Source organism: Corapipo altera, unplaced genomic scaffold (genome assembly GCF_003945725.1).
Source record: "Corapipo altera isolate COAL_440 unplaced genomic scaffold, ASM394572v1 64, whole genome shotgun sequence".
NCBI lineage: Eukaryota > Metazoa > Chordata > Aves > Passeriformes > Pipridae > Corapipo > Corapipo altera.
The window spans coordinates 2,907,494-2,925,022 of NW_020884893.1; the positions used below are offsets into that span (position 1 = coordinate 2,907,494).

The following is a 17,529-nucleotide window of genomic DNA, read 5'->3' on the forward strand; positions in this document are numbered from 1 at the left end:
GTGCAGATATGCTGCTGTGAAGCATCAGGGGAAGGGGTTCAGTGTATGAGCCTGCAACACTGCCATGCCAATGTAGCTGCAGAAGCTTTTCATGCCATCTGTCCACATCATTAAAAACCCTCAACTGAGACAAACTTACAGCAGTACTACATTTAAGCAGTGCAGAACAAAGGTTAGTGTGGCTGCCTGGCAAGTGCAGAACTACAGTTCCCAGTTCTTAAAAAAAAATCTGTGTGTAAGTCCTCCCTGCCTCATAAAACAGGACTTATTTTTGTGATGCAAATTGACTTAGTCTATATTACCTGAACCCTATTACTTACCCATGAGCCAATTATCAGAGGCCACTCCTGCAGAGTAAGGTTGTGCCTCTGGACAAAACCCATAAGAAAGTTCTCCTAGTTTCCTTCCAACATGGCAGGAGTGAATTGTGATCCTAATGCACACACTGACTCAAGAGTGTGAAGACTCTCACCCAAGACTCAAAGTATCAACGAGTTCACTGAACATACTGATCCTTAGTGCATCAGCTCCTGCTGCCCCAACAGAATGAGGACAAACAACAGCCACCTTCAGAATGTGGTGTGGAGGGAAGTGACAGCTTTGCATTGTTCTTGGAGCTGCAGAGATGGAACACAGAAACGGATGGTCAAATGCCTTGTCCACACTCACACTGCTTAATCATAGAGTCAGAGAACATCCTGAGTTGGAAGGGACCCTCAGGGATCATCAAGTCCAACTCCTTCTTGACTGATAATTTAAGGAGTCCTGGTAATGGATGAGAACACCAGTGAAGAACATTAAATTCAGGACAACGCACAGGCAAACCAGTTAAATCTCAGTATTGTGATGACTCCAGTGATATCAAAGGCATTACATGTTACTGATCTGCCTTTTTGGCATCAGAGAGGCCTGATTTGTAAAAGATAATCCTCAGCATCCTGCCAGATGGGCCTGAACCGATGGCAGCAGTGTCTGAAATGCTGAAAGCTGCTGTGAGCAGTGACCAGCCTGCCCATTAACCAGGAACCATGGCTGGCTGGAGAGGCAGGAGGTAGAACAGGATGTTCCTGGGATGTTCTCTGTCCCCTGGCAGCTTTCCCACACTTGCAATCTGACCCTCCAACCATCAGCACATGGACCATTGATCTCATGAACTCACATTTGTGATCCTCCACAGAACTGCCATTGAGAATACACAGGCCAGAGAACTTCTGGCAGAAAGTCACTCTTGGGTGATCTTCAAAATTCAGAAATGGCCATTCAGATACAAAAACATGTTGACAAGTGATTCCAACAATACACTAATTCAGGTCCAGAATTAAATCCAGATTCTGACACAGTTACAGCAGCAATGGCACTCACTGCATTCAGTGTTCTAATAGAAAAATGGTGTTTTGCTCCATATGACTTGGCTCACTCGAGAGATATTTACAGTGAGAGACAGTTTTACTGTAGTGTAAAGATAATTTGACAATTACAGGTCAAAGTATACTCACTTATTGCTTTAAATGAATCTAAAAGCAGTCAAACTCATACACAAGTGAGGAAAGATTCTTCATGTTTCCTACAGCTCTGAAGAAAACAGACACAGAAATTATGTCTGGACTGGAGGTCTCACCAGAACACGCAGTATATGCTCTCATCCTAAGCCTTCTCCTGCAGAGCATGAACTCCTTACAGTTGTGGGTTTGTTCTTCAAGAACCCAAGCTCAGGTAATTTTGAGATAATTTGGACTGCTACCTAAATGTTTTGCACTTCTGCTGTTTGTTTGCAGGCAGCAGGGATGCCTGTGATTTTCTAAGGTTATTTAAATTCTCTATTTGTTAAATTACACTGGTTGCTCAACACATTGGCATGTGAACCCTTCAGAAAAAGGGAGAGGCACAACTGGGCCTCAGTGGAATTGGGAACAAGCTCCAGTGAGTTCAGCAGAGTTACACAAAGGCCAGCTCTATTGTCTCGTGGCAGTTGTGGTTAATTGAAGGAGTAGTTCCCGTCAGCTTTCTACATGCCAGGACTCTTCAAAGGTGGCATTACCTTCGGGATCACTGTGTGGGTTCCAGTTCAGACAATGAGTAACAAAGGCCTAGTGACAGATTTCCATAGAGTCTGGGCATATGCTGCTGCACTGAAAGCACTGTAAAGGCACACACAAAGGTGTGGTTACATGTATCGATACAACAAAGGTACCCAAGGCCGTGGTGTTACACATGGAATCAAACCAGGCATTTTCAGACATGAGCCAGCCATTTGACCTGCTCTTTCTTGTCTTCCACTGTAAAAACCAGGTAACCAACTTCCTACAAATCAGCTTCCTTCAAAACTTTAGAAAAGCCTTGGAACTTTGGGCAGAGATCAGGTCTCAGCCACATCCATACGCTGCAGTGTAATGATTGCTCCAACAGCTGCACGTGCTTTCGGAATATCTCTGGGTGTCAGTTCTTTTGGAAAACCCCTGGCCTACTATTTTAACTTTACAGATCTCATCAAACAAAATCCTTGCTCATATTCTGGAGAAATGTAAACCCTTTTCATAAAATCTCAATTATGTAATGGAAGAATTGCAGAAATTCAGTGCCTGGGTGAACTGAAGGTTATTGACACGGGGGTTTTTCTGCACTAGTAGAAATACAAACCGATTCATGCCAACACTAAAGCAGTAAACATTCAGATTTTAAAGCACACTGAGGCCTTTGAATTGCCTCTCTGTTTATCTGTTCAGGCCCAGTACTGGAAAATTATATTTCCCTCTTCAAGTCTTTGGTAATTTAAATAATAAAACACAGGTTATATAAGTGCAGAGAATTATGGAAAAGCGTAAGTAGAAAGTACATAGTTTCAAAATGCATTTGAATAACTCCAATACAGCTAAACTGACGTTATTCAGACTTTCCAGTCTTATTCAATATTGGATTGAAACCAAGCCCAAGACATTTCAGCCCAAAGGAGGTTTTTAAGAAAATTACAAGTACCTATATTTCCAGTTTACAGTCTCTGTCTGGGAAAGCTCTACCGCCCAAGGAAAGACCAGCCTACCTTCTCATGGGATCAAACAGAAGAGATGTGAACTAATTAAGGGGACATTTGGATCAGCTTGTAAACATAAGGACTCCCCAAAGAGCACCCAAAGCAGAATCCTGGATGCAAATATCTGCGGTCTTGGAGCAAAACATGGATGCAGATTCCGATCCCCATTTTACACTGGAAGTTCATTTCTAACCTGTGCAGGCACAAGCTGTAGGCCCAGCTCTGCATTCCTTCCACACCCAGGGTTGGAGTTCTGCCTGAATAAGGAATGTAAGAGAGAAATGAACTCCTTATCGGCCTGGCAGATCTTGTTTGGTGATGTACATGCCTGTGAACCTGCCAGAACTCAAATGTGGGACATGGCACCCAGCCGAGCTCCAGAGCTGAGAGACTGCAAACCACCACTCTGCTCTGTAGGACACTTGAAATAAAGTAGAACTATTTCCATAAGTAACTGCTCCTAACTCCAGGATACCTGGGTATACTCTGATATTTCTATTAGAAACAACTTTCATCAATGGAAAAGTGAAGATGCCAGATTTGTATAAAAATGAGTAACAAAGGGAATAAATTGTGTATTTCCAAAATGATGGGCATTTAAAAGGATGGCTATATGGGAAAAGATTTAATAACCATAAATCCCACAGTGGGAAACACTGAACAAACAAATAGGAAGAGAAGCTTTCTCAGCATAACATTGTGTGTCCATTGCCCTCCCAAATCACAGGGCATCTTGTACATACAGATGCTTATGGCAAAATCTTCCCATCACTCTAGAGAGACACAAACTTCACCCTGGCTTTTGATAAGATAAATCAACTGTGTCTCCTTCAACTCCACAACCAGCAGCATTTCAAAATCTGCAGGGAGAAAGACCTCCCAAATGCATGAATGGCAAGGAACTGTGGAAACAAATCTCTTATGTGTGAATGTTGGTCTTTTTTAAATTTTCCCAAGGCTGGGGCCTTCCTGGGTGTTTTGCTCATTACTGTCCCCAAACAAAATGCAAAACTGTAGGATAAAGATGTGGTCAAAAGAGTCAAAAAGACATATTAAGGTAATTCACGTTGCATTTTGTTCAGACAAATATTTTCACAATAGTTGAGAAAGGAATATGTTTAATAGAGTATCCACTATTTTGAGAAAAAGAAATGCCAGCTAAAATCCAGGGCTTTGGCTACTTTAAGGCTTCCTAGGCAAGATTAAATCAAAATATTTCCTGTAAACATTCCCTCTTTTCATCAGCATGTCAATTGTAGTAAGTAAAATGTGATACTAATTCCCAGCATCAAAATCTGGGATAACTTTATAAAGTCAAATGTTTCCTTACTTTCACAGAAACAACTATTACTGGAATTATTTTCCAAAGCATGTTGCAAGTGGAGGTAAGTAAATCAGATAGCACACTGCACATTTTTCAAGGCAAAAGTTTCTAGAAATGAGTCAGGATTTAATAAAAAACGTCTCTGAGGTACGTAAGTCATGCCCATAACAGAATATTTTTCAATTTTCAGCCCTGTATACAGCATTTTAAACCACTAACAGATGTATGAAATAAGAAGCAAAACTGTCCCTTCTTCTCTGCTGTGCACACACATAGACAGACACATGGAAACCAATGGGAGGCTCTTAAACATTTTCCACGAGAAAGACAATTTGCTCACAATTCCTTCTCCCTTTAAATTGTTTCTGTGGCAACACATCTGGTGCTGTAATTCTGGGCCAGACCATTAACTATCCTGAAAGAAGAAAGTTATGTTGTTGTTCTGGTCTGCAAGAATGTGAGGCAGAGAGAGATCTGTGAACACACGTAATCAGGTCACCCCTGTTGCCTTCACAGGCTCACAGAACATCAGCTACAGACATTTATGCATAGCTTAAAATTACAAGTTTTAAAACATTTCAACAAGGGTTAGAGAAAACTCTCATGGCAAACACGCTGTCTATAAGCCAGGGTTTTTTCAATAAAATGATGAGTGCTCTGCTACTGCTGTTCCTACCATGTGAGATAAGTGAGGGAAATATTCAGCTGAGAGGACCAAGGTTCATTCCCTAATCATAAACATAACTCTCCCCATGGAATGGAGAAAGATTGATGCTGATTTCTTATCATCCCCCAGCACTACGTGAACATTGCTGGATTATCACCATTTCACAGACGGTATTTCAGGAGCACAGAAGGCCTGGAGGGTCTGTTAAACTCAGCTGCCCCTGTGGGGAGTCACCCCTCCCAGAATCATGGAATCACTGAGGCTGGAAAAGCCTTCCCAGAGCATTGAGTCCAAGCTGTGCCCGATCCCCACCTTGTCACCCAGCCCAGAGCACTGAGTGCCACATCCTTGGACACCTCCAGGGATGGGGACTCCACCGCCTCCATGGGCAGCCCCTTCCAATGCCTGGACACCATTTCCATGGAGAAATTCTTCCCAAAATATGTAGCCCCGGGCTCTCAAAGTTCTTCAGGACCAATAGATTTTACTGGCCTTACTTGAAATTATAGGAACCTATGGATGCTTGATGTAAGTCTTGGACATCACAGCTTGAGCACATCAGCAATCTCAGGATGTGTCATCTGAACAACTTAGTTGTAGAGACAGGAAAGAAAAACAAGAATAAAAGATTACAGCCCCAATTCAGCTTGCTGAGTCAACAAATGAACAGGTTTTTAGTCACTAATAATTCTGAAAAGTCAGTCTCAACTCTTAAATCACACTGCATGACTGTAATCCAATGCAAGTTATTATGGTTATTTTACCATGCAACTGAGACTGACATCTCAAAATATAAACTCTGTCATGGACATAATTCACGATCCAAGGGCCAGGGCAATTTCCAAGGGCTGCAGTATTCCCTGAACTCAGCCTGTAGCAACAAGAGTTAAAAAAATAATGGAAGTGGATTTTTGCTACTTCATCAAGCAGATGAATTCATGGAAAGAACATATCTGATGAATAACAAAGTATCACTGACACAGTTACTTTTCCAATAATAATTGCACTTTAAGTTCTCCATAAACCAATTTTTATTATTTAATTTGAAACAGCTAAATTCAAATCTGGAGTAGTTACATATAAATCTATTTGCTAACTGCACTTTAAGTATTTCTATATTAGTGACAAAGAACACAACATCATCTTGGTGTTCTGACCTTCTAAATTACTAATGATTAAACGCCTTGACTGGCTGAAAACCAAGTTTTGCCCTAAAAAGTTGAATTGAATAAAAATTATGGTTTTCAGCCACTCTGCCTTTGAAGACATACTGGTTTAAAGCAGTCTGTCCTCAGGGAGAATAAACTGGCAACAGAAATGGAAAAGTTGAAAAAAGTGGATAAAACCTGGTATTTCATAAATATGTATGTCCCTTTGGTGCTTCCGGAGGCAGCATCTGAGGATGGGAATAGAAGCCAGGGCCTGAGCACCTGTAGCCATTAAAGGCTGGCTGATGGCCCTTGCACGACTTGCTGTCTGTATAATTTTGGATTGTCACCAGCCAATCACCTTCCAAAAATCCAGTTCTGGGCAATAACAGTCTGGATAATTCAGCTCTGTCTGTTCCCTCTTTTTCAGCCTTTTGGCTAAGATCAAGAGTGCAGATTTAACTAATATTAAACCTACTATTAGACATAAAATATCTCCTTCACTTCCAGTCTTTCTATTTATTTCATCCAAATGAAACAAATTAATAAGCCTTCTGAGACAGTTCTCCCTCCCTTGATTTGTCTTGTATAACCTCCTATAGCTATAGCCAGAATCTCTGTTTTGTCCTGGTGCTCTGTAACTCCACATTATCACTCCTCAAACCCCTGAGAAAGACACACAGTAAGATCATAACTTTCCCCTCCCCACAGACTGAGTCTGGTTTCCCTTTCTGGCCATAGTGGCTCTATTCCACTTCTGAGGCTCTTTATGAGGATATTGCAAAGGAATATTTGTGAAGGAATTAGTTGTGGAAGGCAATAAAGTGCTGTTGGTAGATGTGATATTACAGGGTCCCAATGCCCTGCCTGGATTGCTCCTAAGAAACTTATGGCTAGAGAGAACGTTGTAGAGCGATTGTACAGCTGCTCTTTGTCTTGACAGAAGGAAATCATCTCATCTTTACACTACCCTTTGGGGAATGCCATTACATAACTCACTGTTTGGCCCATATCTCCATGGTTCTGGCTCTGTGCTCTTGACAGAAACACCACTGCTCCCCTGCAGCTCCTGACTGACTCCAGAGTGGAGCACCAGATCGGGATGCAGGACCTGTCACCTCAAGGAAGCCCTTTCATTCCTCTGAAGAGTATCCAGACTCTAACTGCAGGAAAATTTTACCAAGCTAGTTGTTCACTACCAGATCACATGTGTTGGATCTCACATGTCTCTCTCCAGATATGGGGCACAAAGAGGCTGGACCTGCCACTCAATGGCAGCTCCAGCCCATTTTGGCAGGTTTTGTGCAGCTTTTCCTGCACTAATACACGTGGTGCTTATGTCACTCACTCTGCAGAATTCAGAGAAGAAGCATGGAAGGGATCAACTGCACTACAAAGGAACACAACAGAGAAGGAGTTTTGCCTATACACATTCCTTTAGCCACTGCATCTCTCTTAGATGTACCTCTCCACTCAACATGAGTATATGCACTGCACCTCATCAATAGGTGTAGCTCCCATTTTACAGCTGTGAAAACACAGGTATAGACGGATTAGGTCTTAATCCCAACAAAGGAAATGACTGAATCAGGAGTCTGAGTGCTGGTGCTGGTTCAACACTAAAGAAATGGCTCAAGAAATATGTAACCTTATTTTTCAAATTCCTTCAAGTTTCTTTGGTCGATGAACAACTCTATTTCCATATGGCCCAACTTATTTAAAACACTTTTTAAAAGGGGAAATTAAACTCTGTGTGAATCAAAATGTAACTGGGCTGTGACCCAAACCCTCAATTCGTATTTATGAGCAAATAAACTGTAATCTCCGCACAGACAAAAAGAGTTAACTAAAATACAACCAGCCCATGCAATGACACCTCCAAAACACAAACCCTACAGGATGGCATTGTCCTGCTGCTCTCACTGTTCCACCTGTTCCAGCCAGGTGCTCCCCGGTTGTTTCCTGGTGTGAACAGCTTTACCCCGGATAAAAAGCTACCAAACTTCTTCGTGCCGGTGCAGTCTCTGTGGGAATATCGGCATCCTTTGCAGCTTGTCCACTTACAGATGCCTGCAGACTCCTCAGGAGACCACCCGCCCCACAGGTGACTGCATCCATCCCAGAGGTGACTGCATCCCCCCACAGGTGACAGACAATGTCCTCCTACAGGCGACTGCGCATCCCCCCCATCCCCTATTACTAATAGCCTCTCCATAGGTGACCGTATCTCCCCACAGCTGACCGCCATGCCCCCCCATAGGTGCTTGCCCTGTCCCCTCTCGGTGCCCCACAGCTCTTACCTACCGAGACCGTGCCGGTGTCCCCGCGCTGCCCTGCACGTCCCGGACCCGCGTCCCGGGTGCCCGGACGGCGCTCCGGCCGTGCCCCTGCCCCGTTCCCGGTGCCCCAGGTGCGTCCTACCTGCGCTGCCGGCGGGTGCGGAGCGCGGCTCGGCCCCGCTGCCGCCGCGGCTGTGGCGGCTGTGGTGGAGTGGCCGGGCCCGTCGGGACGGCCCCGATACCGCCGCTTATCGCCGCCGCCTGTCGCCCAGCTGGGCTCCGCTTCCAGGAAGCGGCGGCTTCGGAGCGCTTGTTTGCCGCTGGATGCCGATGGCCCCGTCCCGCTCGCTGCCTCTGCCTTCCTCCTCCCTTCCCTCCCTCCCTCCCTCTCTCCCTCCTTCCCTCCCTCCGACCCCCCTCATCCTGGCAGGGGGGCTGGGAACGCGCCGCGCGGCTCCAGCACATGCCGAGCCGGCGGTCACGGCCCGGACCCTCTGCTATTAATCAGGAGCATCCCAGGCGCCCTCCCGCTCGCTCCAGCTGTTCCACTGCGGGCCCCACAGCGCCGCAGGGCAACAACAAACCGGCATCACACGCGGGGACACCCGTCCCTGTCCCCCCGCCGTTTATTCCTCCGTTCCCCTGCCCCCCGACTCTTACGCCTTCACTTCTTCTCAGGCCTTTTCTCCCGTGCCCAGATTCCCGCCTTTCCCATCTTCCCCATCCATTGCTCACTCCTCCTCTGCCCTTACCCCACACTCTCTCTTCACTATCCCTTTAAAGGTTCCCTCCCCTTACAGCCGTCAGTCATACAACCCTAATCATCATCTTTCCTTTTCCTTCTGCCTCCTCCCTCTCACCATCCTACCCTCCCAGAGGTTTTCTAGGACTGAAGAGATGTAATTTGCTCTCTTATTTTCTGTTGACCAAAGCCTGCTGAGTCCTTCCTGCTGCACCCACTACTGACCTCCTTCTCGCTTCTGCAGGCAGGTACTGTTCCTCGGGAATGGGCTGCCTTCTGCTGGCTTTCTAGACACCTTCCAGGCAATCCTGGCACAAAGAGGTAAAGAAAGCTGTGATACAGAAAGCAGGCTGGAATCTCCCCGTTCCTCATCTCCCCGCAGGCACCCCCACACTCACACCTCTCTCCTGAGCAGTACCTTGTCGGAACACCTCACACAGACACGTCCCTGCCCTGGGCAGAGCACCCCGGGTTACACTGTGGTTCATCCATTTCCATCTTCCCCTGGTTTTTAGCACCACTTCCCCGTGCTGACTGACTGACAGCACAGGAAGCCAGACACTCCCCACGGGGAAAATGAGCTGACTGTGTGGAATTCGGACATGCCCTTACGATACCTTGTTACTAATAGTGTTTGCTCCCCCTTTGACCATGCTCTGCAACACCCAGGACACACAGCAGACTCTCCCATCCTGTTTCAGGAGGATAAAACACAAACCTGAAGTTCTCAAAGCACCAGTTGACCAGAGACCCCATCCAAGAACCTGTTAGGGCAGAGCTACCACTTAGTTTTGCGGTACTTTATGAAGTCGATCAGGATTTATATTTTTCTGTGCACATGCTTAAAGGAAAGTCTTGAAAGAGGCAAGGGGAGATCTTTTGCACAGCTGAACGTGTTTTTAAGGAGATGCATGAGGGAACTGACACACATGAAAGGGAGAGCAATAAGAGACAAAAACAGATGGGCTGATGGAGTTGGCTGAGTCAATGACTCAGACGCTTTGGGGTTTATATATATTAGAAAGAACTGTGCTGAGATGCAGTAAAAGTGGGTTTCATACCTCATCTTGAAACTGGCTGGGGCCTGGAGCACTGGAAATGGCAGTGGTGATCCACCATGGACACGAGAGCTGGGGTACCTAGGAAAACAAATGGGATGCAAACACACGGACTTGTACAAATAAGGAGAGGATATACTCTAATAATTGTAACTCTACTAACTCTTGTCTTGATTTTCCAAGTATTTGGGGTTTTATGATCAATCACACTGACTGCTTGAAGAATCCCTGCTTGAAGATGCCCTGGCAATTATAACTGCAGCAGCTACATGTCCTGCCACTCTGCTCGTGTTTTCCAGCCCCATAAGACAGTCAGCAATGGGTGTGTGCTCAGCCCCAACTGGGCACGGTGTCAGAGCAGCTCCTGCAGCACAGCACTGCACTGAACACGGGCTGGGAGCTGCAGCAGTTCCCTGTCTCCATGTGCCAGCCCCACAGCAGGGTGGGGCACTCTGGGACTACCTTAAATCAACTTAACTGGATTTGCAGGAGGACATTTGTCAGAACACCAAATCTCTGCAGGAGCCCCATGCAACCAGTTGACCAAAAAGCCTTTACTGTTACTCTCATTTCCTCCTGAACATGAGACTTGTAACAAATTCACAGACCAGACCCTCAGCTGACACAAATGACCACGGCTTCCTCACTCCCAGTGCAGATGTCCCCGTTTACTTCAGCTGAAGATCGGCTTTATGTGTTTTTATTCCAGTTTATTTTTTATGATCTTCATTTGCTGTGTCTTCATCTGGTGTGTTTATGTGGCTGGTGCTTGGTTTTCATTATTTTTAACTGCATTTCAGATCATTTGCTCTATGGTTTTGTTCACATTCTCCTTTTCCATGAAATTCTAATAAAACACTTGGCTACAGATTTTCCAAATTGAATACTGATGTTTAGTGCAGATAATTATGTAGAAGGGTTCAAAGTGAGTTCTATAATGTAACAATTTACATATTCTTGAAAACAATGGACACAAACCTACAAATTATTGTTACAAGCTAGTTTCACATTCTTCTGGAATTTCCTTTAGAAATGCATGTGTTTAGTATTCTCACGCATATGAAAAGCAGTAAATACTGCATTGCTGGCACCATTATAATATTTACAATGAAAAAATAAAACACACTCTGATGTCTCTCAGAACTCAAGGGACACAAAAAAAATGCCAGTACATTTCCTCCAGAACCTCAAAGCACTTCACAAAAGCCTTTCACAAATTCAGCCACTCAACATCCATCAATATACGCCAACGATATACAAAGATCATTCCACAACAAAGCATTCAGGATGGTTGCAACAGCATTACACATTCAGTGTTTCAGCATCACCAGTGTCCTGGCATAATCAGATTAATCATTATTTTATTGTTTAAGTACTGAATTAAGTAGTTTTGGTTTGTTTTCTAAATGGACCGATTTACAGGCAGCAAACCCTGTGAGCAGACCAGCCCAGCCTTCTCAGGAACATCCAGACTAAACTGACTTTCAGAAAGGCTGCTATAGACCATAACTCTGTTTATAAAAGCAATAGCTAATAACTCAGTAGTTGGGCCTATTACTGTGATCCTTTGCACCAGGCTGGCTTGGAGAGACAATAATTCTTCTTGCAGCTCCTAATGCAAGCAATATGTATGCAAACATTTGCCTGTGTCTCCACCCCACCCTCTTCTATTTTGTATTTTTTAATTTTAGAACGCTGGTTAAATGTTAATAATGTGAAGTAATCTGCATAGAAGTGGATTATCTCTCAGTCTACCAACATACTGACCAGGTATTTTCATTGCTGTAACACGACAAACTTCAGAGCACATTACAAACCCATCCCTGCACAGAGCATTTGCTCTGAGTTTGTGAGGGTGTGTTACAGTGAGCCTAAACTGTAAATACACACATCCAGAGTTACAAGCACATGATTATTTTTCCTTCTTTGTGCATCTATCTGTGCTGGAGTTTATAGTTCACGGTAGTCCAGGAGACATACTAAGAGAAGAGCCAACAGAAGCAACAAATATCTTCTAAAAGCTGAACACACTGAGACAGTGGCTGAAATCACTGGATTCAATATTTCCAAATGTGACATAAATAGAAAAACCAAATTGCTTTTCTAGTTCCCTTGGCTTGTACTTTTCTAGTTTTACTTATTACCACTGCAGCAGCACTATCTGGTTAATAAACAGTGGCACTTTATTACATGAATGTATATATGCCTGCCTGTTCATATTCTGTAGCCATTTCAGCCAGAAGTCAATGATAAATCAAACAAATCAAATGAGTGTGTCCCATCCCTGGAATTGTTCAAGGCCAGGCTGGACAGGGCTTGGAGCAACCTGGTCCAGTGGAAGGTATCCTGCCCACTGCAGGGGTGGAACTGGGTGATCTTTAGGATCCCTTCCAACCCAGACCATTCTGTGATTCTGTGAATGATACACTAAACCCCAGTAAGATTAATTTCATGTGTCCATTACAAATCCAGGTGAGGTTATGAACGGTGTTATTGTGCCGGACGCACTGCGGTCCAGCCAAGGCCGCTGCCTTAATTAACAGCCCTCATTAATGGCCGTCGCTGCGGTCACACCGGTCCGGACAGCGCGGGCACAGCACCCTCTGCCGGCAGCGACTCCCGCAGCACCAAGGACGGACAATCGCGACAGTCGCGACACAGCCTCCCCCGTGCGATGGAAACGGGCAATGCCACGGGATTCCCTTCCCTGGTGCCGGATCCCCCTCCGGCAGAGATCTAAAGCTATCCAGTCTGCACTGCCACACAGGCACCGCGGCGCTTCCAGCACTGGCCTTTGAGCCCGTGTGAGCACCCCCGGGTGACTCGGGGATCATTCAGTGATAATTCATAGAATCACGGAATCAGCTGGGTTGGAAGAGACCTCCGAGATCATCAAGTCTAACCCTTGATCCAACCCCGCTGTGGTTACCAGACCATGGCACTGATGCCACATCCAGTCTCCTTTTAAAAATCTCCAGGGATGGAGAATCCACTACTTCCCTGGGCAGCCCATTCCAATGTCTGACCACCCTCTCTGTAAAGAAATTCTTTTTAATATCTAACCTAAACCTCCCCTGGTACACCTTGAGACCATGCCCTCTTGTCTTGCTGATGGTTGCCTGGGAAAAGAGACCAGCCCCCACCTGGCTCCCCCCTCCTGTCAGGGAGTTGTAGAGAGTGAGGAGGTCTCCCCTGAGCCTCCTCTTCTCCAGGCTGAACAGCCCCAGCTCCCTCAGCCTCTCCTCACAGCACTTGTGCTCCAGTCCCTTCCCCAGCCTCGTTGCTCTCCTCTGGACCTGCTCCAGCCCCTCAATGTCCTTCCTGAACTGAGGGGCCCAGAACTGGACACAGTACTCGAGGTGTGGCCTCACCAGTGCTGAGTACAGGGGAAGAATCACTTCCTTGGACTGCTGGCCACACTGTTCCTGATCCAGGCCAGGATCCATCGGCCTTCTTCAATCTCAGTAAGCAATAATTCATTATTCTACAAAAAGTTATCGTTATTTTTGCAACTAGATGCTGAAATCATTTGCAAAATTAATTCATTGTCTCACAGTCAGACCAGGGAACAGGCCCTGCCATGACCTTCCTTCACGTGTTTCTGTCAGAGCAGTTTGACTCAGCACAACCCTGTTTGCAGCACTCTGACAGAAGGTACACGCAGAGAAGCTCAGGAAAAGGAAGTCAAATGCTGGATTTCTGAAACAGTACCTGCCAAAGTAGGGGGCAGGAGGAACTTGCCTATGAGTGAGCTACAAACTCGTTAAGTGATGTCAAAATAACACTAAGTGTTCAAACATCACACCTGGGGAACAAGAGGACTCCAGACAAGACTGTCCAATCCCGCTGGGCAGCAAGGGGCTGTGCAACTGGAGCTGCATGTTTATAAAAGGTTAAACTGTTACAGTCCATAGTGGTTTGTTCACTTTAAAGCTCAAATGTTATCCTTGTTTGAGAGGAAATTACCTTGAACAACAAAGCCTAGTAATTTGCTTTCCAAGCATACTGTACGTAGTCACAAATAATGTTAAGATCTATCAACCACTACTCTGTGTAAAAAGTTTCCTTTGTAGCAAAAGGTACAAGTACTCATTATTCAGCAGATGGCACCTAATATCTTACTTATTTCAGGTTAAGCCACTAGCAGAGGGCATAGTTTTCCTCACAAACACCCATAACATGGTTTCCAGGCAAGCACAAAAGCAAAGTCTTTACTCCAAAAGCTTTTTGTCTAATTCTCTGATAATAAGACAAAATTTAAATTCCAATCTGCACCAAGAGACGTTTAAAAGAAATTTTGGAACAATTATTCCTTTGGTTTGCCATATTTTTTTTCCAAATTCTAGACCAGGGATACTCAGTGAGTAGTGGAAAACCAAACAAGAAATGTTCACAAATTGCTTTGTGGAAAGAAACACTGAAGTGTTACCTATTGACCTGTACAGCTCAGCACCAGTGTAGCTTCTTCCAAACACTTCAGCCAGAAGAGTTAAATCATTAAACTCTACATACAAGTGTGAGGTGTCAGCTGTGCTCTGTACTGCCCTGTTTAAATAAGGAGGAATTTCAAAGTAATTCACAGTCATTGAACAGAAATGGATTCCTAGATGAAGGCGAAGAAAAAGCTTTAAAAGTTTTTAATTATTTTAGCTAGAAACCTCAGAGAGTACAAATTAATGTATCGGTATCAGCTTTTGACTTGCTAGGAAAGTATTGTCAAAAATGTTCACAAGGTTATCACAATTAAAGCCCCAAACCAAGAACAATCACAGGAATGTTCCAGAGCCCCCCCCAGAGCTGGGACAAACAGCCCATTTTGTAAAGTACCTGCAGCACATCCTCCTTTGAAGGTCTGATGTTGGAGCCAGATGAAAGTCACCATTCCCATCCAGAATAAAAGGCAAAAATGTCTGCAGAGGTAAGAAAATCAGAAATAACTCAGTGGTTTCTCTCACCTTGGTGTCCCCAATTACTTGGGTATATTGCTGGTAATCATCCCTCTCCACACTATGTTTAATTTATGGGAATATTTTGTGTGAAATAGTGCAAATCAAAGATCTGATTACAATCTAGTGAATCCAACAACCACTCCTCTGAGCTGGCACTGACAGTATAAACAAAGAACAGTTTGTGTTAAACATAAAATCAGCATAAGCCCTGAACTATACAATAAAAGTTTAGATGGGTCATCAGTACAATCAACATACGCTGACAGAAATTTTCTATGCTTTCTTCTTGCAAGTATTCTATGAACCCCCAGGAGGGTTGTCTGGAATATCATCCCACTTAAACTGTCAGAAGTGTCGAGATGGGAAAGAAGCATCATGATAGAATCTCATTATAGTTCATGGTGGACTTAAATGATGGAATTTCTACACCAAAACAAACAAAAGAAAAAAAGTGGCCTCCCAATCAACTTCCCCAACTGCTCAGAGATTAGGAAACCCAACCTGTCTTTCAACCTCACAGAAACTGAACGTGCCATGAATAGCTTGATCAGGTCTGAATCACAGGTTGCACAGAACTTGTGACTAAAATAGCTTTATAAACTTGTTTTAGAGCTGGCACGAAGAGCCTGCCTCTCTCCCTACCTTTATCTGAAATCAAATTGTTTATCACATTCCTTCCTCATACGTCAGCTCCTTGTGATGAAAGCCAGGCAGTGATTAATACACTTTATTAGGTTGGTTCCAGTGACTTGAAGTGAATTTGCCCTGCCTCCTTAGGCACGCTCCCACACCCACTGCATGGCACTCCAGCCACGCCAGGAATGCACAATAGAAAACAAATTATCTCGGGCGATACCTCATAAATCTATACCAATAAAGTCAACTGCACAACGGCTCCCAGCAGAAAGCATCTTCAGGAGGTCCTTCCTCCCTCACTCCCAAGAGAAAAGAAGCAAACCAGCGGCTTTAAAAACCCAGAGAAGTCGCTGTTCCCTTGTCACTCCCACTCTTCTTCGTGCTTCCTACAGCTCATTAAGCAGAGCTGTAGAAGACAGACATGGAAAGCAGTCCAAACTCTTCAATTTAATAATTACAAAGTGATAGAATAAGAGGTTTTACTCTAGTCCTGCTTACGTAGCTGTAATCTGTCTTCTGTTGCACCAGGATCCCAATTTTATCTAAATTTACAGGCTGAATTCTCTACGTATCCTTTTGCAGTGTAAAACCAAAACATACTGGATAAAGACTTGAATCAGCCTAGACACTGTCTGACAGCAAACTATACTTAACTATTAACAATATCCTCTGTGCTAATTACAGCTTGTCTTGGCTCGAGTGATAGCTGCAATTCCTTTGCCTTTGGCGTGATGGGATTAAGACGAGCTGTACAAAAACCAGCACCGACTTAAAAGTGATTCAGCACTGGATGTTTTTTATTTAATTACTGATTACCAGCTGAGACTTGAGGACTGACTAGACACTCATGCCCTGCCTCAACTGCAAGGAGTTGTTTGAACTCCCTTCACAGCCGTCCACACAATATCTACACGAGGATACCTCACATGGAGTTCTCTTCTATCAGGCTTGCAGATTTGGGAGGAGAACTGTAATTCAAAGGTTAGTTGACATAACTTGATTAATCTACATGCTTTCTTCTTGCCAATACACAAGTGGAAACTCATTCTAATTCAGAGAGTAAAGTGCTTATGGTCCCCCCACTCACTGGTTTTGTCAGTAGCTCTCTCAGGGTGGCTAAACCAACCTCTGTATGAAAATAACTATCAATCTCAGAATTAAACCAATGAAAGTTGCGTAGGACAACCCCTCTGACATGTTACCAGATCCTGCCATCCTATTTGTGGCTAAAATGAAAGCAAACTCCATGAACACCTTTATGCCCAGGACAGGTGTACAGCCACATCCGGAGAGGAAGAGTTCAAACCTTCAGCCCCATCAAGACTTATTTAATGTAACTAACACTGGTGCAGTTTGTGCGTTAAACCCATAGGATCACAGAATCACTAGGGTTGTAAGGCATCTCTGGAGATCATCCAGTCCATCCCCAACCCCAAATGTCTGAGAGGTTTGGGGTCTTCAGGGCACCAGCCCAAGGTCTCCCGGCCCCAAGGCGCCGAGGCTGTGGAGCTTCCCAGGGCTGTGGGAGGACTGCGAGGTTCAGGATGGCGGCTCCTCTGGGCTACGGCGGGTGCGGGGCGGCGGCTCCTGAGGACTGGGAGGTGCGGGATGGTGGATGGTGGCTCCTCAGGACTGGGAGGTGCGGGATGGTGGATGGCGGCTCCTCAGGGCTGTGTGAGGGGTGCGGGATGGCGGCTC

General features: G+C 44.9%; 1 protein-coding gene across 3 annotated transcripts in view; it reads right to left on the reverse strand.

Annotated features, from left to right (window-relative positions):
* RIPOR3 (RIPOR family member 3) overlaps window positions 1-15,187 on the reverse strand; it is a 52,354-nt gene extending 37,167 nt beyond the window's left edge. Inside the window, exons 1-3 of one of the 3 annotated variants that reach the window (XM_027646271.1) lie at window positions 15,074-15,187; window positions 10,250-10,327; window positions 9,414-9,496 (exon numbers count right to left, since the gene is read on the reverse strand). The gene's annotated coding sequence lies outside the window, so the exon portion shown is untranslated. The other 2 variants (XM_027646272.1, XM_027646273.1) reach the window with 2 other exon arrangements.
* Between the last annotated feature and the right edge of the window lie 2,342 nt (window positions 15,188-17,529).